The following is a 27,377-nucleotide window of genomic DNA, read 5'->3' as shown; positions in this document are numbered from 1 at the left end:
TCTGGAAGCCGCAAGGAGCCAACAGATGCTCAAATTGTTCCTGCGCATTTTAGTGTGGGGTTTTTTTTTGCAAGGGCCCATTTGCGTCATGGGGGCACATTAGCCCCCCCCTTTCCTCCTCTGCTCTGAATCAATCTAAGTGCTCCCAAATCACGACTGCCACCCGGGGAACTGGGCAGGCCAGACCGCTTAGAGGTTGTAAAATATTAATAATCCTTCTAATTGATCTCCCCATTTCACCCTCCCCAGCTTGCGCCCTTAGGAGATCCATACAAGAAAATAAGTGTGTTTGGAGAGAGACAGGATTGTGATCTGACACAGCGGGGCATTGGGGGGGGGGCAGAGAGAAGGGGGGGCGGCGGTTGTTGTTCTTCTCCCTTTGACCCCGTCCAGATTGATTTCTGCAGAAATGGGCGGCGATGGTTCTGCCAGGAGCCCGCAAAATACTTTAGAGTATTTTTAAAGGGTTTGGGGATCAATGGCGTGCCTGCCAAGTTGAATTTAAAGGGTGGGGGGGCAGGGAAGATGTAGGGGGGGGGAAGGAAGTGTATCCTAGAGGCATGGAGAGGAACCTGGCAAACAGCTTGGCCCCCATATACGGTGTCAAGGAGTTCCTGAGGCAGTTTTTGCTCCTTTAGCAGACGGGCCATATGGTACCAGATTTTAGGACTGGGTAAAAATGGCCAGCTGTCGCTTGGCCCAAATGCTGACCCATAGATTTCCTGGCCTGCAGACCTCCGTGATGCTTTTAAAAAAGACACACACACACACAAAAATGCCACTTGTTCAGGTCAAATTGTGACATCTGGCGAGACAAACTTGTGTCGCTTTTCAAGCCACACAGAGAGAATGGTGCCTTTATTTCGTTTTCCGTGCCTTCTGTGAGAGTTTTGACTCCAGGGTTTTGTTGCTGCTGCTGGGTCTCTTTAGAATCAGGGTTTTGGTTTCCAAAAATCCAGATGTAATTGCCTGCTTGAAGTCTATAAATGTCCGTTATTGACATAGCAACTGTATTATTTTTATGTAATTCAAATCACATGCAATTCTTATTGTTGTTGTGTGTTTTTTGCATATTCAGGGTGGCTTATGAGTGCAGTTAATCATGGTAGCAACAGCAGCATTTAGTTATTCAGAGAGATTTATAAACTGCTTCATAAAAAAAGAGAACCAAATCTCTTAAGCAGTATACACAAAACAATATAAAAAATTATCAATAAAACAGAGGTAAATTAGCAAATGCTAAAAACGAGTTTTTTGCCGGCATATAAAATAATATACTAGGCTTAATATTGCCATAATATTAATAAGTAGCAACCACAATATTAATAATTGTATTGTGGGCAGTCTATCATTTGGGCAAAGAAAGACAATGATCATTTAATCAGTTTCCAACTTTGTACATAACAGGTCACGGAAGATATTAAGGCCCAGTTTTTAATTCATTTTTTTCCTTAAAGCTCAGAAAGGCAGCCTTTGAAAGTGATTTGCTCAAGGTGAAGGGCCTGTGCGGATTTTAAAAATCTTCAATGCAAGAACACACACGTGCACCAGCTCTATAAAATCCACTGAATCATGATGTATGGGAAATGGGTGACATCACTCTGTTTGCCAGTAGAAGGGGTGATTTTGGCAGGCTCTAGGGGGGCTGTAAGGGGAAGTCAGAGGGACCTGTTGTGTGATCTGACGTTCAGTCATGAATATTTAATTTTGGCAAAATTAACTGCTATAATAAGAAATCAGTTGAATCAAAAATTTTAAAAGGAGTGAAAATGTTTTGATGAATATATGGCAAAATATTGCTCAGAAAAAAGAGATATGCCTAGATTAAAATGTGAATGGATGGAAGAAAAATTAGTAAGGAAAGATAATAAGAATATATAGATGATTTGAGAAGACTGTAAAATGCAAAGATTATTGTAAATTGTATAATGTGGAGGAAATCGAGTGGGAGGAGGGAGGGAGGAATAATATGATGGATTGAGGAAATATAAATGTAAATGTATGGGGAAGAAATGGTGTTGGCTTCGGTACATCTGTATTGTAACGTGATATGTGAAAACCAATGCTTTCAGTGTGGGAAAGAGACAACTAAGGGGAGATAATGTCTGTAAGATAATGCACGGTGAAGCAAAAGTAAATAAGAGGACTTAGAACTTTCAAACCCTCGAAGTGTCCTTATTTTCCAGGGACTGTCCCTGATTTAAACAAGCCGGTTTCTCATTTGATCCCGGAATGTCCCGCTTTTCCTTAGGACGTCCCTATTTCCATTGGAGAAATGTTGGAGGGTATGGTGTTATGCCGCCTCCCCGAGCCAAGGAGATAAGTAACTATACAGCCTTTAGAAGACATCTGAAGGCAGCCCTGTATAGGGAGGTTTTTTAAATGTTTAATGTTTTATTATGTTTTTATACAGTGGTACCTCGGTTAAGAACTTAATTCGTTCTGGAGGTCCGTTCTTAACCTGAAACTGTTCTTAACCTGAAGACCACTTTAGCTAATGGGGCCTCCTGCTGCCACGCGATTTCTGTTCTCATCCTGAAGCAAAGTTCTTAACCCGAGGTACTATTTCTGGGTTAGCGGAGTCTGTAACCTGAAGTGTCTGTAACCTGAAGTGTATGTAACCTGAAGCGTCTGTAACCTGAAGCATCTGTAGCCCGAGGTACCCACTGTATATGTTGGAAGCCGCCCAGAGTGGCTAGGGCAAGCTTGTCAGATGGGTGGGGTATAAATGATATAATAATAATAATAATAATAATAATAATAATAAATGGAATAGGACATTCCTATTTTCATTGGAGAAACATTGGAGGGTGCAAACTTTGAATGGGGGCGGCATTCTGTGTTGAAACCAATGGATCAGCAGTGAATTCAGGGCAGGAGATGAGGTTAAACCTTGTATTTAACTTGCGGAATCTGGTGTTGCCACGGGATATGGCTTTCAGTGGCAATAAATCTCTGGAAAAGCAGTTGCTGTGGGGCGAAAGAGTAGAGGGTGGGAGAGAATTGCTGGTGTGGGGTGGGGACCCCTTCCCACTGCACTGGGGCATCCCCCCCCCCTGGCCAGGGCGGGACACAAGACGCTGGTGTGAATGGACTTCTGATCTGATCTTTCCTTGCGCTCCTAATGCCTCTTTGATTTAGCTGGCCTTGGAGTGATCCTGCACCATTACCCCAAATATATCCTCTGGACGTCTTTGATCCAGCGCTTAATTTCTGGGTTTTAAAGCTTACCTGCCGTCGGTATGGGGCAGCGAGGGGGAGGATGCCAAGATTTTGTGTCACACGGTCGCTAAGGGACAGCGAACAAATGACCCATTTGCATCTGCAAAGAGCATTCTCGTTGGCCCTGAGCCTGCCTTAGCAAACGGCGGATAATAATATGGCCAGGATGTTCTTCAGTAACTGAACTATTATATGCATTTGGCTTCAGGGCCAAGTAAATACTCTGTGTTATTTATTTTTGTTTTGTTTTGAGAGATTAAAAAAACCAACAACAGTAGTTGCCATAGAGCAAGGGTCAGCAACCTTTTTCAGCCGTGGGCTGTTCCACCATCCCTCAGACCATGTGGTGGATCGGACTATAATAATGAACGAATTCCTATGCCCCACAAATATATGCATTTTAAATAAAAGCACACATTCTACTTATGTAAAAACACCAGACAGGCCCCACAAATAAACCAGAGATGCATTTTAAATAAAAGGACACATTCTACTCATGCAAAAACACGCTGATTCTTGGACCGTCTGTGGGCCGGATTGAGAAGGCGATTGGGCCGGATCCGGCCCCCGGGCCTTAGGTTGCCTACCCATGCCATAGAGGGCGAGTCCACGCTGTTCTGAGGCAGGAATCTGCCTTCTTCCCGGTCAGATTATGGCTTCATCCAGCTCTGTATTCCCCACACTGGCCTGCAGAAGCTCTCCAGGATTTTTGGCAGGGGCTCATTCCCAGTCCAATGTGGAGGTGCCAGGAATCGAACCCAGGACATTCTGCATGTGAAGCTGGTGTTTTACCACTGCACCATGGCCAGTGCCCCTCCTTTGAGTATTTCTCCACTCTCCCCATTGGGGTCCGCCATCTTGGCCCTTCCTTATTGGGGAAATGCTGCTTCAGTTTCCATCCGTTCCACCCTAGTGAAGTTGATGAAAGCTACTTCTTTGGAGTTGTCGTTTATAATTGATCCCAGTTTTTTGATGGAGGTTTAGCAACTTCTTGCCTAAGCTACAGAAAGGAGAAAATACCGTATTTTTCACGCCATAAGACGCACCTAGTTTTTAGAGGGGGAAAACAAGAAAAAAATATTCTGAACGAAACAGTGGATGTATGATTTTTGTGGTTCATGCTGTGGCCACAGACATGATATGTGATTTGACGGTGAGTTTGGGGTGATCCAGTGCAAAAATCCTGAGGATCCATGTGCTTTTACCTCCCCCCTCCCAGGCAGCCTCCTTTATCGCTAGAGTCCCTTATCCCCCTCCCGATCGCTCGCTGCTCAGCTGCTCAGCGGCTTTCTTTCAACACCCCCTTCCCTCTTTCAAAAAAATAATAATAATAAAGCACGATCTGCTTTTTGCCCCTGGGCAATTTGGCTCCAAGGACCATGCATTCGCTCCATAAGACGCACAGACATTTCCCCTTACTTTTTAGGAGTTAAAAAGTGCGTCTTATGGAGCAAAAAATACGGTATGTGCCTCCTGTTCGGTATGGAACCCCCTTCGCTCCCCCATTGCATTACACCTTCCCCTTCCCCTCTGTTTTGCTACGTGAGGTTTTTAAGCAGAGGTTGGACGGCCCTCTGTCAAGGATGCTTTAGGTGAGATTCCTGCATTGCAGAGTTGGACCATATGACTCACGGTGTCCCTTCCAACTCTATGGTTCTGTGATGAAAGATGCTTTGACCGTGGTCCTAGCTTCTTTCGCGTTGTCCTTATTCCGTAAGCTGTCTTGAGGAGGGCTTGCATAAATAAAACTAAGAGGGAGGACAGGGATAGATACCCAGGGATGCCATGGATAGCAAGAGAAGCTTTCAAGCAGAAGAAGAAGAAGTAAGCTTGTTTTCTGCTGCTCCAGAGGATAGGAGCAGAGGAAATGACAAGGAGTTTCTGAATAAACACGAGGAAGAGATTTTCTGACGGCAAGAGCTGCTTGGCAGTGGAACAGATGCCCTCAGGAGGTGGTGGACTGACTATCCTTCCTTGGAAAATAACAATTATTATTATTATTATTATTATTATTATTATTATTATAAAAAATATTTATACCCCACCCTTCCTGGCCAGACCATTGGCTAACACCAATAAAATAAAATCACAGTAAAAACATAATAGGGGGAAAAGAGAGGGAGGAAAAAAACCAATTTAAAATACAGGTTAAAATGCAATTTAAAATGCAGGCTCATTTAAAAAGTAGCCCATAGATCAAAACTATAAGGGGAGGGAAACATAAGGGTCAGACTGAGTCCAAACCAAAGGCCAGGCGGAACAGCTCTGTCTTGCAGGCCCTGCGGAAAGATGTCAAGTCCCGCAGGGCCCTAGTCTCTTGTGACAGAGCGTTCCACCAAGTCGGGGCCAGTACTGAAAAGGCCCTGGCTCTGGTTGAGGCCAGCCTAACCTCCCTGTGGCCCGGGACCTCCAAAATGTTGTCATTTGTGGACCTTAAGGTCCTCCGTGGGGCATACCAGGAGAGGCGGTCCCATAGGTACGTGGGTCCTAGGCTGCGTAGGGTTTTAAAGGTCAAAACCAGCACCTTAAACCTGACCCTGTACTCCACCGGGAGCCCGTGCAGTTGGTAAAGCACTGGATGAATGTGATCCCGCGGCGAGGACCCCGTAAGGAGTTTCGCTGCGGCATTCTGCACCCGCTGGAGTTTCTGGGTCACCCCTGCGTAGAGTTACAATAATCAAGCCTGGAGGTGACCATTGCATGGATCACTGTGGCCATATCAGGGCGAGAAAGGTAAGGGACCAACTGTTTAATATGACGGAGATGGAAAAATGCCACCTGCCAAGACTTCTTTAGCTGTGATTCCAGGAGAGCATGCCAAGGGCCTGTTCCTGGATCTATGCTAGAGCTCACCACAATATCTAATGAATCAGTACGTGCAGAGTGCTTTTTCCTTCCCCGCCAATTAACCCTGAGATAATGCAGGAAGGTTTCTGGGGCACAGGCTGGAGGTTACAGCAGCGTTGGGTATCCCCTAGCCCCTCGGATGTTGTGGGACTACAGCTCCCAAACTTTTTTTTATATATATAAATTTTTTATTAGTTTTTTAACATACCATTTTCAACAATAATTAAACACACTTTTACATCTTATTCAATTTTTTTGACTTCCATCAGTCCTGTTTGAAAATTTTCCAATCTAATCTCTCAGTATGCATTTCTTATCTTCCCTATTACATTTCAAACTCATAACCAATATCTCTATCTTTCTCTTCTTTGAAATATTTCATATATTTCTCCTTACAAAACTTCTTGTAGTCCTACCAGCGTAATTTGTTGATTACAGTTGCTCTTCAGATAATTCATATACTTTTTCCAATCTTCTGTAAATCTCTGGTCCCGCAGATTTCGAATCCTTCCGGTCATTTTGTCCAATTCTACATAGTCCATTAGTTTCGCCTGCCATTCTTCTTTCGTCGGAATTTCTTCTTGCTTCCATTTCTGGCCTAACATCGCTCTTGCCGCTACAGCCCCCAAACTTCATGCTGGCTGGACTTGGTGGGAGTTGGACTCAAGCGACAAAGTGGCTCAGTGGCTAGAACACTGAGAGTCTTAATATCAGGGCTGCGGGTTTGAACCCCACATTGGGCAAAAGATTCCTGCGTTCCAGGGGGTTGGGCTAGATGACCCTTGGCGTCCGTTCCAACTCTACAATTTGAATTTTGTGACATACGGAGGACCACAGGTTCCCCTCCCCTGGCTTATAAATCCATCGTGCTGAAACGGTAATCACAAGATGGGTGACACCTGGCTTGAGAGCAGTACATGTGAAAAGGATCTAGGAGTCTTGGTGTGACGCGGCAGCTAAAAAAGCCAATGCAATTCTGGGCTGCATCAATAGGAGTATAGCATCTAGATCAAGGGAAGTAATAGTGCCACTGTATTCTGCTCTGGTCAGACCTCACCTGGAGTACTGTGTCCAGTTCTGGGCACCACAGTTCAAGAAGGACACTGACAAACTGGAACGTGTCCAGAGGAGGGCAATCAAAATGGTCAAAGGCCTGGAAACGATGCCTTATGAGGAACGGCTAAGGGAGCTGGGCATGTTTAGCCTGGAGAAGAGGAGGTTAAGGGGTGATATGATAGCCATGTTCAAATATATAAAAGGATGTCACATAGAGGAGGGAGAAAGGTTGTTTTCTGCTGCTCCAGAGAAGCGGACACGGAGCAATGGTTCCAAACTTTTCAAACTACAAGAAAGAAGATTCCACCTAAACATTAGGAAGAACTTCCTGACAGTAAGAGCTGTTCAACAGTGGAATTTGCTGCCCAGGAGTGTGGTGGAGTCTCCTTCTTTGGAGGTCTTTAAGCAGAGGCTTGACAACCATATGTCAGGAGTGCTCTGATGGTGTTTCCTGCTTGGCAGGGGTTGGACTCGATGGCCCTTGTGGTCTCTTCCAATTCTATGATTCTAGGAGGGAAACTGTTGAACCTCCTTTCCCCAGCAATTTGAGAACTTTTAGCTTATCTCTTCTACAAATTTTTATGCATTGTGTGTTTGCTTTAAATATGAGATGCTGTTTGGTGCATTTAGGCACTTTATTTATGGCAATGTTGAATTTAAGTATCCTAGCCCATGCTCCTAGCCCGATGGCTCATAGGGAGGCTATCCTATGAGAGTTGTCTAAGTAACGCGATGCCAAATAATTGAAGTTTGAGGAGAGATAATGAGGAAGTCGATGAGGAAGTGGCTACACCAGGATTTCCCCAACCTGGTGCCTTCCTCTTGTCTCAAACTACAGCTCCCATCAGCCTCAGCCAGCAAAGTCAGGGAAGATGGAAGTTGTAGTTTAAAACAGGAGGAGGGCACCAGGTTGGGGAACACTGGGCTACAGACACTCTTCAGAAGATGAGAAGAGATACAAGCCACAGAGAGGCAGGAATATGAGGTCCCAGTTCACATTGCTTCATTTCGCCCGTTGAGATTGACCAGATTCAATTCGTGGGTGAATTTGACTTTGCTGAGTCAGGACAACAAAGAAGCAGGGGGATTCCTTGAAAAACGGGGTGAATCAATATACGTTGCGGTTTGACGTGGACAAACATCGGCACACCTGTCGGGTCACTCCTGTAGGCCAAAAAGGACTGAAGAAATTTGCTGGTGTTGATTTCCTGAGTGGTTTTATGGGCAACCTCATAATGGCGGAGTTTTTGGAGAAGCGTTCTGAGTTGGCTAAAGAAGAGAGATGTAGCAGCAGAACAGGTCAGCAAGAAACACTTTCTGGTAATCAAAATAGGAGATGTTGGGTGAAGATACAGGTATTCCCAAAGGTGTGTGTGAACATCCTAGTTTTTCATGTCAGTTCAACCTCTCCTCTGTTCTCTCTTCCTTCTCCTCTCGATAGATGTTGTATTGTGTTTTTAATATTTTTTGGGGAGCCGCCCAGATTGGCTGGGGCAACCCAGTCAGATGGGCGGGATATAAATAATAAAATTATTGTTGTTGTTGTTATTAAGGTAGACAAAATGCTACTTTGCTTGATGTGTAGGGAAAGGCCCCATAAAAATAAAATAAAAGGAAGAGTCTGGTACTGTATTCCTGCATCATTTTACTTCCAGCTGACCAGTTAAGAGTAGATATTATCAGTGTTTCCTATCCACAATAGCCAGTGTTTTTAAGATACTATTTATTGATTCCCCACCACCGCCCTTCCCACTAAGGTCCCAGGGTAAGGTCCCAGCATTTAAAACAACTTATAATCTCCTCAAATAAGGTGGTTTCTAAAAACATGCATATCAGGTGTCAAAAGCCAGGCTAAAGATGTGTGTGTCCAGAAGGTGTATAGCAAAGGTACCAGACGCATTTCTTATTTATTTATTTTTCAAAAATATCTGTTTTTATTTATACTTATCCAAAGATGTACAAAAGTTCATACCCAATACAAAGTATCTTTTTTTAAAAAAAGCACTACACCAGAATAAAAGAAAGACGTTAAAAATCGAATTCAAAAAGGAACAGAAGCAAAAAGAGGGGGAAAAGGGAAAACGAAAAGAGAGAGAAAGGAAAGGAAAAAAAGATGATAAGACTTCTGGTTCTCTGTCCTTTGGCTAAATATAGTATTCACTGGTGCCAGTTGCATTTCTCTGGGGAGTTTCACAGTTTAGGGGCCACCACAGAGAAGACCCTGTCGAGGGCACCATCCCCATAGCATCTGAGGACAGAGGAATAGCCAAGGGGGTGGTCACTGGCGACAAAATACTGGTGGTGGATATTACAGTGAGGCCCTGCTAGAGACTGGGCACCGTTGGCAGGCAGGACGCTGGGATAAAGGCACCACAAATCTCGCCCAAGACTCTGAGATACTCAGGGATTTTTCACCTCTCTAGGGTCTGGCATTCCTGTTCCCCAGTGTCTCTGGGGATACAGTTGCCAACCATGGCTATTGGGTCCAGGAAAGCCAGTTCAGGATTTGACATTATAATAATAACAACAACAACAACAACAACAACAACAACAACAACAACAACAATAATAATTTATTTATACCCCGCCCTTCCTGGTTCAGAAAACTGGGCTCAGGGCGGCTAACAACAAATTCAAAACACTTAATTGATGCAACAAAAAACAGTATAAAACATGAATAACAATAAATTCAGAATTCAAAAATCAATTTAGGGGGATGCGGGTGGCGCTGTGGGTTAAACCACAGAGCCTAGGACTTGCCGATCAGAAGGTCGGTGGTTCGAATCCCCGCCACGGGGTGAGCTCCCGTTGCTCGGTCCCTGCTCCTGCCAACCTAGCAGTTCAAAAGCACACAAGTGCAAGTAGATAAATAGGTACTGCTCTGGCGGGAAGGTAAACGGCGTTTCCGTGCGCTGCTCTGGTTCTCCAGAAGCGGCTTAGTCCTGCTGGCCACATGACCCGGAAGCTGTACGCCGGCTCCCTCGGCCTATAGAGCGAGATGAGCACCGCAACCCCAGAGTCAGCCCCGACTGGACCTAATGGTCAGGGGTCCCTTTACCTTTACCTTAAAAGCGCCCAGGAGATCTCTGCATTATTGCTAGGTAGCCTGGCCTTTTTCCGTTCCATCTCCCACCCTCCTCTGTCTCACTAAGCCTTCATGCTCCAAGGAAGCTGAGACTTCTGGAATCAGGGAAGGGAGAGAGTCTGGCTGTTGGCCTAGCTTGGCTGCAGTTTCCTTTTAAGCCAACCAGCCAAATACTCGGATAATCCAGAGGCAAAGTCAAGTGAAGGAGATCGCAAGCTCCAGCTCAGAGTGCGTTGGCTTCCTCTTTTAGATGAGTCTGGTGTGGGGGGGGGGGGTTAAAATATTGCTCCACCTACATGGGAAAGAGTTCAGACCAGTAGTTCCCAGGCTTTTTTTAAAAAAAATTATTAGATTTTCCACAATAATAACAAAAACCACAAAGCAGAATGATACACAAAAACAGAAAAAAAGAAAAATACATCAATTAACAGGAAAAAGGAACAATAAACAGATAAACAACAACAACAGCAAACTTAATTCTTTACAAATCCAACCTTTTAAACATCTTGGTTGACTTCCTCTAGTCCCTCCCTTCTGAGTTTCCTTGTAGTTGAAAGTAACAGCTTTCCAATATCATTATTAAACTAAAACAATTTCTAATTATAGTCCATCTTATTCACATTTCTTAATATTCTAAATCCCATTTATTTAATTATAATTTAGTTTAATCCTAAACCTATTTGTTTCTTTCAAGTAATTTCTAATTTTTTATATTACAATATTTCTTCAAATAGTCCTTAAATTTCCTCCAGTCCTCTTGAAGCTCCTCTTCTTTCTGGTCGCGGATTCTTCCAGTCAGGTCAGCTAGCTCCGAAAAGTCCATCATCTTCATCTGCCAATCTTCCACTGTTGGTACTTCTTGTGTTTTCCAATTTTTAGCAAGTAATATTCGGGCGGCCGTCGTGGCATACAAAAATAATTTAACATCTTCCTTAGTTCCCAGGCTTTTCCTGGCCATCGCCCCCTCCCTTGGTTCGATATCCTCACCCCAGAGCCCCCTACCCTATTTTTAAAAAAAGCATTTTTCAGAATAGCGCAATAAAAGGAATCTTGGATTTGCAGGAGCTGCTCAGAAAAGAATGTACCCCATACTGTCAATTTAATGGGGGGTTTTTTGGTGGTGGTGGCTTGTGGATGTAAATAGCCAATAAATTGGTCCCCCAGTCTACTTACTTATTCCACCTTTCCTCCAATATTTGCAGCGTCTCAAATATCAGTCGCTGGAAACCACAAGAAGGGAGAGTTGTTCCTGTGCTCAGATCCATTGCTGTCAACTTTTCCCTTTTCTTGCGAGGAATCCTATTTGGAAGAAGGGAATCTCCCTTAAAAAAAGGGAAACGTTGATAGCTATGCTCAGATCCTGCTTGCTGGTTTCCCGCAGGTATCTGGTTGGCCGCGGTGAGAACAGGATTCTGGACTCGGTGGGTCGGTTGTCCTAGACATCCAGTACTTCAAGATACACTGGCTTTGAATATGGAGGTTCTCTTTTGGCTAACAGAGAGAGGCAAGAGTGGTAAATGTAATATGTAGCACAGAGAAGGGTAGCTCAGTCGGTATAACATGAGAGTTGTGGATTCAAGCCCCCACCTTGGGTAAAAGATTCCTGCATTGCCGGGGGTACTATAGTACTATAGTAGCTAGTACTATACTAGCTACTATGGATGTGGAATCTCTGTATACCAACATCCCACACAATGATGGTTTACAAGCTATAAGGAACACCATTTCAGATAAAACCACAGCGGACCTTGCCACCAAACTCTGCCAATTTGTCCTTACCCACAACAACTTCAAATTCGGTGATGACCTGTTCCTTCAGATCAGCGGCACAGCAATGGGCACCCGCATGGCCCCACAGTATGCCAACATCTTCATGGCAGATTTAGAACAACATTTCCTAAACTCCTACCCACTCAAACCTCTCTTGTACCTGCGATACATTGACGATATTTTTATCATCTGGACACATGGTCAACAGACCCTGAACACCTTCCACCAGAAATTCAATGATTTTCACCCCACAATCAACCTAACAATGAATCAATCTAAGCAAGAAATACATTTTTTGGACACTACTATAAAAATACAGGATGGGCACATAGACACCACCTTATACCGTAAACCAACTGACCGACAAACATATCTACATGCCTCTAGCTACCATCCCAAACATACCAAACAGTCCATTGTATATAGCCAGGCACTACGTTACAGCCGCATCTGTTCCAATTCTACAGACAGAGACTCTCACCTAAGAGATCTACAGCAAACCTTTTTAGAACTAAAATACCCAACAGATGAAGTTAGACAACAGATCAACAGAGCCAGACTGATACCCAGAGAGAACTTGCTACAAGACAGACCCAAAAAAGAAAATAACAGAACACCTCTAGTCATCACATACAGCTCCCAAGTTAAAACAGTACAACGCATCATCAGAGATCTACAACCTCTCCTGGACAATGACAGTTCTCTTTCTCAAGCTCTGGGAGGAAGACCTTTCATTGCCTACAGACAGCCACCCAGTCTTAAACAACTCCTAACCCACAATAATACTACAACCAGACCTAACACGGACACTGGCACCAGAGCCTGCAATAAACCCAGATGCCAACTTTGCTGCCACATACACCCAGACAACACCATTACTGGCCCCAACAACATCACACATACCATCTCAGGACTATTTAATTGCTCATCGTCTAACATTGTGTATGCCATAAAATGCCAACAGTGTCCTTCAGCTCTCTATATTGGACAAACAGGCCAGACCTTACGCCAAAGAATAAACGGACATAAATCGGACATCAGGAATCACAAGACAGAGAAACCAGTAGGAGAACACTTCAATCTCCCAGGACATTCTATACAAGATCTCAAAGTAGCTGTTTTACTACAAAGGAATTTCAGAAATAGACTGGAAAGAGAAGCTGCTGAATTACAACTTATCACCAAACTTAAAACCAGGGAGAAACCTGGTCTGAACAAAGACCTTGGATTCTTATCTCATTATACATGACAAAGCCATTTTTCACCTTTTCACCCCTTGCTTTTTCCTGTAAGACCTATTGCAGTCGTTAAGAGTCGTCAACAGGCTCATCACAGCTATCTGCCAATCACCCATTCCCACCACCCTTCTGAGTAATACCCCTCCCCACCTTCTCACTATATAGAAGGGTCTGGAAACTTCTGTTTCAGTGTATCTGAAGAAGTGTGCATGCACACGAAAGCTCATACCAAGAACTGACTTAGTTGGTCTTTAAGGTGCTACTGGAAGGAATTTGTTTTGTTTTAAAAAGCAGAGACATCACCTTCCAGCAAAGGTCCGTATAGTTCAAGCTATGGTTTTCCCAGTAGTGATGTATGGAAGTGAGAGCTGGACCATCAAGAAGGCTGATCGCCAAAGAATGGATGCTTTTGAATTCTGGTGCTGGAGGAGACTCTTGAGAGTCCCATGGACTGCAAGAAGATCAAACCGATCCATTCTGAAGGAAATCAGCCCTGAGTGCTCACTGGAAGGGCAGATCCTGAAGCTGAGGCTCCAAGACTTTGGCCACCTCATGAGAAGAGAAGACTCCCTGGAAAAGACCCTGATGTTGGGAAAGATGGAAGGCACAAGGAGAAGGGGAGGACAGAGGACGAGATGGTGGGACAGTGTTCTCGAAGCTACCAGCATGAGTTTGACCAAACTGCGGGAGGCAGTGGAAGACAGGAGTGCCTGGCATGCTCTGGTCCAGGGGGTCAGGAAGAGGCGGACACGACTAAACAACAACAACAAACCTTGACACTGGCCAATCAGTCAATCCTCCTCAATAAACTTAAGCAAGTTCTGGAAAACAAAAGATCAAAGGTCTGGCATCTTGGGCTTTGCAGAGAAGCAAAGTGGATGGTCTCGTATCAGGGACCTTAGCCAGCTATCACATAGGAAACCATTTAAAAAAAAAAAAATTAAAAAAATAAATATTTTAAAAAATAAATGAGAAATATTCATTTCTCATTTTTCATACATACATCTCAAATTCTTAACATTTAGTATATATTTCTCCCTCCCTCCCTCCCCTGCTAGGCTTCCTCCGACTTCCGTTTCTGGTTTGTTTCTCTTTTCGCCCACTTTGCTACCTATCAGAAAAAGTTATTAATAACATAACATCAAACCTAATAAAAAACATAAAAGTAAAAAATGAATACACCATAATATTTCTCTATCATCTAAACATTTTCTAATATTATTAACGTGAATGTTTATTTAAATCCTGCCATCAAGTCTATTGACTTTCGCGTAGGAAACCATTAAAAACCATTCAGAAGTTTTGATTTGTGGTGATGGGTAAGGTGGTGGATTCACTTTCATCTGGAGCTGGATTGGGTGGCTCCTGCAGACCAGTCATACTGCTGCACTGTTCTAGGACCAATCAGACTGCTGCATTTTGGATCCTATTGTTCTAGGATCAATCAGACTGCTGCATTCTGGATCCTATTGTTCTAGGACCAATCAGACTGCTGCATTCTGGATCCTATTGTTCTAGGACCAATCAGACTGCTGCATTCTGAATCCTATTGTTCTAGGACCAATCAGACTGCTGCATTTTGGATCCGATTGTTCTAGGACCAATCAGACTGCTGCATTTTGGATCCTATTGTTCTAGGACCAATCAGACTGCTGCATTCTGAATCCTATTGTTCTAGGACCAATCAGACTGCTGCATTTTGGATCCTATTCAACTCAGTACATAACAATGGACATGCGTTTTGGGCAAAGTTGATGGGTGACTTTGGTGAGCAATACAAAGAGACCTGATGGATAAAGCCATTGGCCCGTCTTGACCAGTATCCTGTTCTTGCAGTAGCCAAAACCAGATGTCCATTATGGGAAACCAGAGAGCAGGATTTGAGCGCAAGAGCAACTCTCCCTTTCTGTGGTCTCCAGCAGTTGGTATTCAGAAGTGTTTCTGCCTGTGGAGCATATTAGTCATTATGACAAGCGGTCATCAATAGTCCTCTCCTGTTCCGTTAGGTTCGTATTAGGCACCTAAACACAGAACTAACATTTCTTCAAATAGCAAAAGACCTGGCAAGGGAAAAACAGAAGATGATGAAATCTGGTCCAACTCCAAAATGGGAAGGTTTTGAAAAATACTTTCCTTTTCTTTTGGACCAGAGAAGATCATAACCTGAGCCCAGTTCCAGTGTTCGTTCCTGAAATGGCTGGCTAGATTGGGGAGACTTAATGCTCCCTCTTAGGTGAGATGGACCGGCAACCTTCCTGCCGCCCAGAGATGATGGGGCTTAATGTGAATGGAGTCTCTTCAATGCACAGAGAGTTTTCTCCATGAGGACTGGAACCCTGAGGGCACACGTTGTCGTCAACAGCGTTAGGGTTCATGTGTTCGGAATTGAAGATCGGAAATAGATTTTAGTTGGGTGGAAGAGGCGGAAGTCAGTGGTGTATTCAAGGGCTGTAGGTTTAGTTGTATGAGATGCAGCGAAAGGTCCCAGCATCTCTCTGGGAAGGGCTGTGGAAGACGCCATCTGAAATTCTGCAAAAAGCCACTGCTAAAGGTACCCGTGACTTGATCTATGCAATTTCCTGTGTCCTATGTTGGGCTCTGCACTAGGAAAGGGCCAGGTTTGCTGTTGTGCCAGAACCTGAAATAAGCCTTTGTAGAATCATAGAATTGGAGAGTTAGAAGGCCAACCCCCTGCAAAGTAGGAATTGAAAGCAGGACGGGGGGAGGGGATGTGATCTTGCAGCCTTCAAGTGGTCCATCTTGTAGAATTATAGCTTTCTCCCAAGCTGGTACCCTCCAGATAGACTACAACCCCCATCGTCCAGCGCAGCTGCGCAGGATGCGGATGATGGGAGTTGTAGTCCCAAACTCCTGTAGTCCAAAACAGCTTGGAGAAAGCTATGTTATGTGATTTTATTTTATATTTTTAATGGTAAGTTAAGAACTGGGGAGGGGAGAAGAGGAGATGCAGCAGCCTGCAATTGCCAAGTAGGAGGGCAAGTGGAGCAGTACTTCCTAATTAAAATCTAATCCTCCCAAGCTTACAGTTCTAAGATTTTCATCAAGCCAAAAGCCTGCCGGCTTTGGGGAAGGAGGGAGGGCCTCCGCCTGCGTCTTGCTAGCTGATCAACAAAGCATATGGCCGGCTCCAGGCTTCCTAAGATGCTATTAAGGTGGTAGGGAGACGTTCTGAGCCTTCCCCCTCTGATGCAAAGGTTACCATGGGCTAACCTTCCTGCTGCCCTATTCAGGGCATTTCTGCAGCACCGTTTTTTGTTCTGCAGAGCTGATGGTGTGCGCTGTTTCATTAACATAGCTGTCAACTTACAGATTTGAAAATAAGGAACCAGCAGCCTCGAAAATAGGGGATCAGCAGCCAAAATAAGGGATCAACAATTACTTTGATAAAATACATATTTTGTTGCATGCAAATGGCTTTAGATACCTATCAGGTCCATAAATTACCATATAGCATATATCCAACACAAAAAAACAGCAACAGTTTGTTGTTGACAAAGCACAGCTGGACATAGAAAGGGCCCCATTACCTTCAGTAGCTTATTTAAGGGACATCATCAATAAGGGACAGCAGCGGGACATGGCACTGGGATAAGGGACTGTCCCGCCAAATAAGGGACGCTTGACAGCTATGTTCATTAAGCTTTGGGTTTTATGCTTTAGGTTGCAGGGAAAAGAAGCGAAGGCAGTTGTTTGCCTTCGTGAAATAGCCCAGTGGCTGCACGACGCATGGGTCTGTAGCATATTCGCGTGGCATTTTGAAGTCTGCAGTTAAATTACCTGCCCTGGAAGGGGTAGTAGGGACCTTTGGGTGGTGTTGTGGCAAGAGTGTCAGGCTAGGCTGTGGGAGGGACCAGGGTTCAAATCTTGCCTCGGCCATGAAGCCCTCTGGGTAACCTTGGGCCAGTCGCTGCTTCTCAGCTTAACCCACCTCAAAGGGTTATTTTGTGGATTAAATGAGGAGAGGGAGAACCAAAAGGCGAGGCATAAATGCAATAATAATGAGAATAAAATGTGCACAGGACGAACAGCCGTGGAGTCGTCTTTCCACTGAGGGGTAGCGGGTCTCCTTTTTCCCAACGGCGGGTTTGAACTGGGGCGAAACTCACTCCTGTCCTGTCTATGGCACTGGTAGAATTCACTGTGAAAAGACTCTATCAGTGAATTACCATAGGGCCATAAACAGAGCAGAGAAAGAACCACAAGATAACCTTCCCCCAAGGGCCAATCGTCCTGTTCAGTCGCCCTTTTGCTAAAATGCCCTTTTGCTAAAGAAGAAGGTTATATCTGGGACCGATGGGATTTATAGTCCAAAACACCTGGAAGGGGGCTGATTTCTCTGCTCCAGGGCAATGTCCAGGCCTCCCTCATTCCACCCAATGATGCTTTTTGCACAGGGCTAATTAGTCAGCTGTAGAATATTTGCACCTGCTAGGTTGAACGAGGCCATTCTGCTGTGAAACTCTTGTGATGTCACGAGCAATTTAACAAATCCGATGACATGGGAAGGGGCCCCTCTGCTTCCTTTTCCAAGTCCAGTTTTGTTGCAAAATTAATGGAGGCTGGGATTTCTTGCTGTCGCTACTGGTTGGACTTAAGGTGGGCAATGGCATCTGAACAAAATGTCCCGAAAGGTGTCCATTTCTGCAAAGGTTTCCCGCGCTTTGTGTTGTACGGAGAACAGGGGTCACTTCTCCCGACTCAGCTGTCCTGTTCCAGGGAGGAGATCTGCCGAAAAAACCCTCTACTTGGCCCTTTTTGGCACTAGCACATTTTTGCTGTTGTATATATACTTTGAGCAATTATGTGTAGTGCCAATATGGGAGAAGATGGAAAACGCAACGATGTGTAGCCCTTGCCACCGCAGCCATCGGCATTTAGTATTTCCTCCGCATGCCCTTTCTTGTAGCTGTGTGTAGCCAAATTATGCCCTCGGCTCCTTCCTTACTTTTGGGGGTTTCTTTTGCTCTTGTGTTGCAGGTTCAAGTATGACACAAATGAAAGGTTCTACACAAAGGCAGGAATAGCCAGATGCACAAATATAGGGTGAGGGACAGTTGACTTGTGAAATGGATGTAGGGGTCTTAGTAGACCACAAGCTGAACATGAGCCAACACTGTAATGCAGCAGCAAAATAGGCTAATGCAATTCTAGGATGCATCAGCAGAAGTCTAGTGTCCAGATCAAGGGAAGTTAAGGGTAGTGCTCTATTCTGCCTTGGTTAGAACCCACCTGCAGGACTGTGTTAGGTTTGGGGTATCACAGTCTAAGGGACGCGGGTGGCGCTGTGGGTTAAACCACAGAGCCTAGGACTTGCCGATCAGAAGGTCGGCAGTTCGAATCCCTGTGATGGGGTGAGCTCCCATTGCTCGCTCCCTGCTCCTGCCAACTTAGCAGTTCGAAAGCACATCAAGGTGCAAGTAGATAAATAGGTACCACTCCGGCGGGAAGGTAAACGGTGTTTCCATGTGCTGCTCTGGTTCACCAGAAGCGGCAGAGTCATGCTGGCCACATGACCCGGAAGCTGTACGCTGGCTCCCTTGGCCAGTAAAGTGAGATGAGCACTGCAACCCCAGAGTCGGTCACGACTGGACCTAATGGTCAGGGGTCCCTTTACCTTTACCACAGTCTAAGGAGGATATTGACAAGATCCCAACTAAAGAAGAGTGGCAACTTAAGTTGACAGTATATGCACAGCTTGCAGACTTATCAGAGAACAAGAAGAACATACGTTTAGAGAAGACTGGAAAAAGTTTATTGAATATATGGGTAACTGTGTACAGCTGAAAACGGTGGCAGCATTAAGATAAAGTCAACAGTGTAAATAAGTTATGATGGATGTAATAATGGAATACTGAATGGTATAGTTTCTGTAAAATATTCAGGGATTTATGATAAGTAAAATGAACCATGGAAAGAGAAGAAGGGAAGTCATTGATATCTTAAGGATGTTTAAAAGAGTACTTTAAATTGTAAAACAGAAAATTTAATGAAAAAAGGGAGAGGGAAAGAAGGATATTGACAAGCTGGAAGGTGGGCAGAGGAGGGAAACAGAGGTTCTGGAAACCAAGCCTGATGAGGAATGGTTGAAGAAGCTGGGTTTGTTTAGCCTGGAAAAGAGGAGACTGAGAGGAGATATGAGAGCCACATTCAAATATCCAAAGGGCTGTCATGTGGAAGATTGAGGAAGCTTGTTTCAGAGGGGAGGAGCCAAACCAATGGATTCAAATGATAAGAAATGAGATTCTGACTAAATATTAGGAAGGATTTTCTGACAGTAAGAGCTGCTCAACAGTGGAACGGTCTCCCTTGGAAGGCGGTGGACTCTTCTTCCTTGGAGGTTTTTAACCAGAGGTTGGCTGGCCAGCTGCCATGGATGCTTTAGTTGATATTCCTAAACTAGACGGCCCTTGAGGTTCCCCCTCAACTCTGCAGTTCTGATTCTATGATCAAGGGATAACTGGGGGCCTGTCTCATAGCACTAGAACTTTTGGACCTCCAGTGAAGCTGAATGTTGGAAGATTCAGGTCAGGTCAAAGAAAGTCCTTCTTTATGTAGCACATAAGTTAAAGCTGTGGAACTTGCTCTCATAGGTGACACTGATGACCACTAATTTTGTTGTTGTTTAGTCGTTTAGTTGTGTCCGACTCTTCGTGACCCCCTGGACCAGAGCACGCCAGGCCCTCCTGTCTTCCACTGCCTCCCGCAGTTTGGTCAAACTCATGCTGGTAGCTTCGAGAACACTGTCCCACCATCTCGTCCTCTTTCGTCCCCTTCTCCTTGTGCCCTCCATCTTTCCCAACGTCAGGGTCTTTTCCAGGGAGTCTTCTCTTCTCATGAGGTGGCCAAAGTATTGGAGCCTCAGCTTCAGGATCTGTCCTTCCAGTGAGCACTCAGGGCTGATTTCCTTCAGAATGGAGAGGTTTGGTCTTCTTGCTGTCCATGGGACTCTCAAGAGTCTCCTCCAGCACCAGAATTCAAAAGCATCCATTCTTCGGCAATCAGCCTTCTTTATGGTCCAGCTCTCACTTCCATGCATCACTACTGGGAAAACCATAACTTTAACTATACAGATCTTTGTTGGCAAGGTGATGTCTCTGCTTTTTAAGACGCTATCTAGGTTTGTCATTGCTTTTCTCCCAAGAAGCAGGCATCTCTTAATTTCGTGACTGCTGTCACCATCTGCAGTGATCATGGAACCCAAGAAAGTAAAATCTCTCACTGCCTCCATTTCTTCCCCTTCTATTTGCCAGGAGGTTGTGGGACCAAAGATTAAGAAAAAATTTAGACAAATTCATGAAGGATGTGTCTATCAGTGGTTGATAGCCATCATGGTTGTGTTCTGCCTCCCACTTTGGCCTGATTTGGCAGGTCTTCTTATGTTCTTATGTTCATAAGGAATGTGGATTTCACTTTTGAAAAATTAGGTGAGGGACCTCAGGTGGCTTTGGAAAAAGAAACTGGTTCAGATAAATTCATGGTGGTCAGGTTGGCTGTCCATGAGAGTTACGAGGAGCTTCCTTATTCAGACACAGTGTACCCCTGAATACCACTAGTTTTTTGGGGAGCTCCTTCCTGTGGAGTCTCTGAAGGCACCTGGTTGACTCCCAAAGCAAGCAAGATGGAGGACGATATGGATTTTTAATCTAACCCAGGAAGCCAGTTCTTATGCTTACCGCAGCAGTGTGTACCGTATTTTTTGCTCTATAAGACTCACTTTTTCCCTCCTAAAAAGTAAGGGGAAATGTGTGTGCGTCTTATGGAGTGAATGCAGGCTGCGCAGCTATCCCAGAACAGCAAGAGGGATTGCTGCTTTCACTGCGCAGCGATCCCTCTTGCTGTTCTGGCTTCTGAGATTCAGAATATATTTTTTTCTTGTTTTCCTCCTCCAAAAACTAGGTGCGTCTTGTGATCTGGTGCGTCTTATAGAGAGAAAAATACGTATCTTGCAATCATGCAAGATCATGCCATCAAGCACAGACGTTTGCATTAGAAATTTCAAAACTTTTGGGTGGCATTTATCCAGAGTGGACCCATTGAAATTTCAAGCATGGCTATGTTAGGTATATTAATTTCAGTGGGTCTACAGAGAAAAGTGGAATAAAAAAATATTAATTTAGCAGAGGCTGTTACTCTTTGGGGAGGGGCATGTGCTATCCTCAGTTTTCATCTCTGCTCATTCTGAATGGGCGAGCTGGGTATCATTTTATGACAATGCTCCAAACATTATAACTGACAAGGAAAACTGTTGGAGTATGACATAGGTTTGAATAGCACACAGAGCTAGGTTGTGCACACACCATCCATGCATTTAAAGCACCCCCCCCCAAGAATTATGGGAACTGTAGTTTGCTAAGGGCGCTGGGAATTTGTAGCTCTGTGATAGGTAAACTGCGGTTCTCAGTATTCACTGGATATGTGTGGGAATGTTCTTTAAAAGTATGTTGTGTGTACAACCCTATAGCATTAGGAAGCCTCACAATAGTTAATTTTGCAAAACTGGGACAGAATCTTATTGAATGTGCTTGATAACCTGCAAAATGAGAATGAAATTGGAAGACACCAATCTCACTCCATTATCCGAAACCGCTCTAGCAGCCAGGGAGAGGTGGTACAAAATCATTTGTCCCAAAGTTTTTAATATGTAATGCTGTACTGTCTTTAACACTGATTGGGAGCCGCCCAGAGTGGCTGGGGAAACCCAGCCAGATGGGCGGGGTATAAATAATAAATTATTATTATTATTATTATAAACATACACATTTGCTTCCTATATTTCAAAGGGTTGGCTGGAATTGCATAAAACCTGAGCTCTGTTTTCGGCTGTCCGTACGATTAATACCATATACAGATGTCATGAACGGTTCAGAAAGCTAGTCTGGAGCACTCCTGTCTCCGTTAGACAAGAACAGGCAGAGGAAACTCCCGACTGCTTCAACATACCTTCATTCAGCGCCCGTTCCTTACTAAACTGAATAATGAACACTATCCACACATCTTATTCCGCTCCTGTTTTAAAATAAACAATAAATAAATAAATAAATAAATAAACCAGCCCTGTTGAAACACTTGACGGTAATCGTCAAAGGCTTCTAAATAAGCACAGAATTGCTTATTTAGTGATTTAGTGATGATCTGAGCCAGCCTTTTCCAACCTGATGCTCTCCAAATGTCTTGGACCAGAATTCTCCCCAGCTCCAGGGAGCCTGGCCAATTGTGGTCCAGATCAGGTGAGGCTGGTACAACATTGCTCTCAGTCTTACAGGTAGAAGATGGCTCAGCAGATGCTCGTTAGATGAATTTGGGTTTCCGTACCCTCTCAGCAACAGGAGAAGACAAGTGTTGGTTTCTGTTTGTTCTACATTTAATCTCTATGGAATATGATCCAAGCGTTGTTGTTGTTTTCTGATATAGTAATTGGAGTCTGCCATGCCTTTTCTCCATCAGGTTCGATGTAAACGTGACTCCTGCCTCTGCATCTACTAGCTCTTCCACTGAACTGAGCTGGCTTTGCCAATTAACTGATTAGTTTGATTCCATTTTTCCATAACCCCTCCAAGTGGTTTTACAATTAAAATAAACAAATCAACAATAAAAATAATTTTATATGTAAAAACAATTAAATCCCATTCTATGAATACAAACAGTTCCACGTGCACGAACAATTAAAAACAATTTCATAAGTAAAAACAATTTTGAGTAGGCTGGGATAAAGATCTCTGCTGAAAAGGCTTGTTCAATAGATGCTGAAGAGGCAGGAGAAGCAGTGTTTGTCTGATATCTAGTGGGAGAGAGTTCCAGTGGGTATATGCCACCACACTAAAGAAACACTACTTCTCCCAGTCCAGGCCACCTTGGAATGAGCTTCTTCTCTGGAGTTGGACGGGGTCTTCCGATTTGGCTTCCAGGAAGCTGATATCCCATGTTGTATCAAGTCGCTATCAGTGGTGCTGATCCATTGCTTAAAACAGCAAGATTCTTTGCAGGCTGTGCTGTTTTCCCTTGTCTCCCCATCCATTTGAGGATAGTGAAGAGTAGTAGCAGTAATATGCAAAAGGCTGTAAGATGTCCCGAAAGTCTGGAATTCTGTTGCTATAAAGTGAGTTCGATTGTCGGTCACAATTTTATCTGGAATGCCAAAGCAAACAGGTATTCTTCAGCTGGGCAACACCAAACGTCAAACATTAAAAACTTCCCTAAACAGGGCTGCCAATCAGGTAAGGATGCAGCCTTCACCAACTCCAGATATTTCAGACTTAAAACTTCTATCAACCCCAGCCAGCATGGCCAGGATGCTTAGGGCTGATGGGAGTTGTAGTCCGAAGTATCTGGAGGACACCAAACTGATTTCATGATTAAAGGTTTCTTGCATTGTCTTGATCTGTTTCTTCTGCAGTAGTCGCAGGTCCAAGTTTTGGTTTTTTATGTCACTCTCAATACCAGGCCAACATACTGTCTTCCTGGCTTGCTCGTGGCATTTGGTTACAGCTTGATGAGGTTACTTTGCTTGCATATCATGGTGCAATAATACGGTTCTCCCTGGTTTATTAGGCCTTTCAATTGACTCAGTTGTCCTCGGTCAACAAATTGCTAAGGTATTTAGTGTAAGACTTGATCTTTGTGAATAGCCATTGAGATTTGATAAAGGCTGTTTCTGGGTGCCGGGAGAGAGAGCATGTATAGCTTAAAACAATAACATTTCCCTCTAATTCAGCGGTTCTCAACCTGTGGGTCCCCAGATGTTGTTGGACTACAACTCCCATCATCCCTGAGCTCTGGCCTTGCTAGCTAGGGGTGATGGGAGCTGTAGTTCAACAACATCTGGGGACCCAAAGGTTGAGAAAGGCTGCTCTAATTTGTATTGTGGGGCTTCATGGCAAGAGAGTGGCTGCTACAAGGGATGTAAGGAGCCATCATTATTTTCTGCATGCAGCCCTGTTTCCATTCGCCTGCATTTCATCTTCTGCCACAAACTGCACGGTTGACGTTTTTTCCGATTCAGCACTAAAGAGTGGGTTTTCCAGAAGAAAGTGGTAGGGCAAGCAGAAAACCACTCGGATCTGTGCTTAGAAAGCACAGGAAAAGTGGCAAACCACTCAGACTCGTGCTTTCCAGGCACAGGAAGAGTGGATGAGCCCCTTGAGTCAGACCATTGGTCCAGCCAGTCCAACATGGCAGCGACCTTTTTCAGTTTGAGGGCCACATGCCTTTCTGTGCAACCTTCCTGGGGCCATTTCTTCTTCTTTGGCAATCACTCGTAGCTGAGCAAGATTGTCTTCCATGGGTACGGTCTTAACAGTGAGTCTGTAAGTGACTGTGGAGGCCAATTCTGGATCCACACCTCCTTCCACAGTGGGGACATTGGTTTCCGGGCAGGAGTTGATCACGGTGTGGATATGCCAAGCGTGCCTTCTTCTTAGCACGTCTCTCCCTTGCGTCCTGAGTTTGAGTGTCTTCAAAGTCCATGACACCTTTGGTAAAGGCTGTTCTCCAACTGGAGCGCTCGCAGGCCAATGTTTCCCAATTGTTGGTGTTTATACTACATTTTTTAAAGATTTGCTTTGAGAGAGTTTTTGAACCTCTTTTGTTGACCACCAGGGACACAGGTGGCGCTGTGGGTTAAACCACAGAGCCCAGGACTTGCCAATCAGAAGGTCGGCGGTTCGAATCCCCGCGACAGGGTGAGCTCCCATTGCTCGGTCCCTGCTCCTGCCAACCTAGCAGTTCAAAAACATGTCAAAGTAGATAAATAGGCACCTCTCCGGCAGGAAGGTAAACGGCGTTTCTGTGCGCTGCTCTGGTTCGCCAGAAGCGGCTTAGTCCTGCTGGCCACATGACGCGAAAGCTGTACGCCGGCTCCCTCGGCCAATAAAGCGAGATGAGCGCCGCAACCCCAGAGTCGGCCACGACTGGACCTAATGGTCAGGGGTCCCTTTACCTTTACCTTTTTAGCATAACACTTTCCATTTTCAAGTTCGGAATAGAGTAGTTGCTTTGGAAGACGATAATAAGGCATCCGCACAACATGACCAGTCCAACGAAGTTGACGTTGAAGAATCATTGCTTCGACACTCGTGATCACATGCCCATAGTGGGCAAGGGGAGAGGCGAAAGCAGGCAGAGTATCACATGTAAAAGTTTGCTTTTGTACGCTGAGCTAGTTTCTACGCACAGTCTCACAACTCTCTCCATCCAGGGACACATCCCAGCTAGTGCTGGTGAGAGGTGTGGCGCAGGAAGAAATGGGGGGCCAGATAGAGACTTCTGGGGGCCTGTGCTTGGTGCACGGCCCTGTGGTGCACACCATGCCAGAACTGAGCAGAACAAAGGCCGTTTCTGGTTCACCATGAATTTCACAGGCGAGCACAATTTGAATGATGAGCTGTCTGTGCCTTATGTAAACCTGATGCCCATTTCATACCAAAGGCTGTTCTTGGGCTAAAGGGTCCGTCCCAATTACACCCTCCTTCCTCTGTTCCTCCTATCATGGGAGCAAGAGTGGTATAGTGGTTAGAGTATTGCAATAGGGACCAGGGAGAGGCCAGGGTTCAAATTTCCAGTTAGCCCTGCAGCTCACACAGTGGCGTAGTGTGGGTTGTCAGCACCCGGGGCAAGGCAAGTAATTTGCGCCCCCTAACCCATGGATTTGCGCCCCCTAACCCTACCCCTAACCCCCAGATGTTGCGCCCGGTGCGGCCGGCCCCCCCTGCACCCCCCACGCTACGCCACTGAGCTCACAGGGTGACCTTGAGCCGCCCATTGCCTCTCAGCCCAACCCTACCTCACAGCTAAAAAATAAAATAAAATAAAATAAAATAAAATAAAATAAAATAAAATAAAATAAAATAAAATAAAATAAAATAAAATAAAATAATAAAATGGGTTGTTGTGGGGTGGGGTTAAATGGAGAGGTGGAGAACTATATCCATCACCTGGAGCTCCTTGGAGGAAAAAATGGTGGGAGATAAACTCAATAAGTAAAATAAATGAAAACATGCTCATCCGATGCCCTACTTTAGATGCTTTAAAGGTCCATTCGCTGTATCCTTTTCCCGCCCCGCCCTTTGGGAGAGGCCCATTTTCTTCTTTAAGCCGCTGCTCTCAAGGAGATTTATTTTATTTCATGATTCCCTGGTCGTTTTCCTCCTCACCATGCACTCCACAGCCTCTTGCTTTCCCAAATGCCCACCTCGCCCCTGACTTTGCTGCTCATCATCTCGATGTCGGGGAAAGTGGATCGATTCCCGGACACCCGCACAGATAGATCTTCCTGTCAATTTTTTTTCTGCACTAGCTCAGCTGCTGCCCTCTCCATTTCTTCTTCTTCTTCTGACAACCGGGTTGCAAAACCGCAAACCTGAGAACCAAAAGCCTAATGGGCTCTCTGACGCCATCGGCTAGGAACCAGTTCAGCTATTTTGCTATTTCCCACGATGGCTGCACATCAGGAGGGCATCAGGTTAAATTTGCATCCACTTCTGATGACTCACAGCTCTTTCTTTTCTCTCCATTGGGATAGCTCCGCTGGTAGAGCATGAACCCTCTTAAATCTCTGGGTTGCGGGTTCGAGTCCCACGGCAGGCTAAAGATTCCTGCATTGCAGGGGGTTGGACTAGATGACCCACGGGTCCCTTCCAAATCTACAATTCTCAGATCCCACGACTCCCTTCCACGCAGGCATTTTGCTTTGTAAGCGCCTCGGGGCAGGGAACTGCGTTTCTGCAGTGCTTTTGAACACTGATGCCACATCCATTAACATGACAACGTTGAATAATTTGAAAGAGGGCTGTTTTTAACGCAAGGCCCTTTGGGAAATTAGCATGTAAAGTGGGGGTATTATAAAAAACACACACACACAAAATAAATCTGGTTTTTAAGAAAATGCCTGTCCTCAGCACTGTGGTCGCCACAGAAATTACACGGAACAATTTGGCTTCCTGGGTGCAAATGTGAATTATCTTGCCCCATCCATGTTGAAAACCTGTTCCTTAACACTGAGATGAGAATATGCGAGTGAATATTCTCCATTTGCCTTATTGCAAAAACAGATTTCTCATGCTGGATCAGGGCATTATTGGGAGGTCGCAAAGGGGTAGCCATGTTAGTCTGTTGCAGCAACGAAGAACCATATGCAAAATTCT

Source organism: Podarcis erhardii (genome assembly GCF_964252035.2).
Source record: "Podarcis erhardii genome assembly, chromosome: 10".
Classification (NCBI taxonomy): Eukaryota; Metazoa; Chordata; class Lepidosauria; order Squamata; family Lacertidae; genus Podarcis; species Podarcis erhardii.
The sequence above is the reverse complement of the archived record's forward strand: the minus strand, read 5'-3'. Positions refer to the sequence as shown.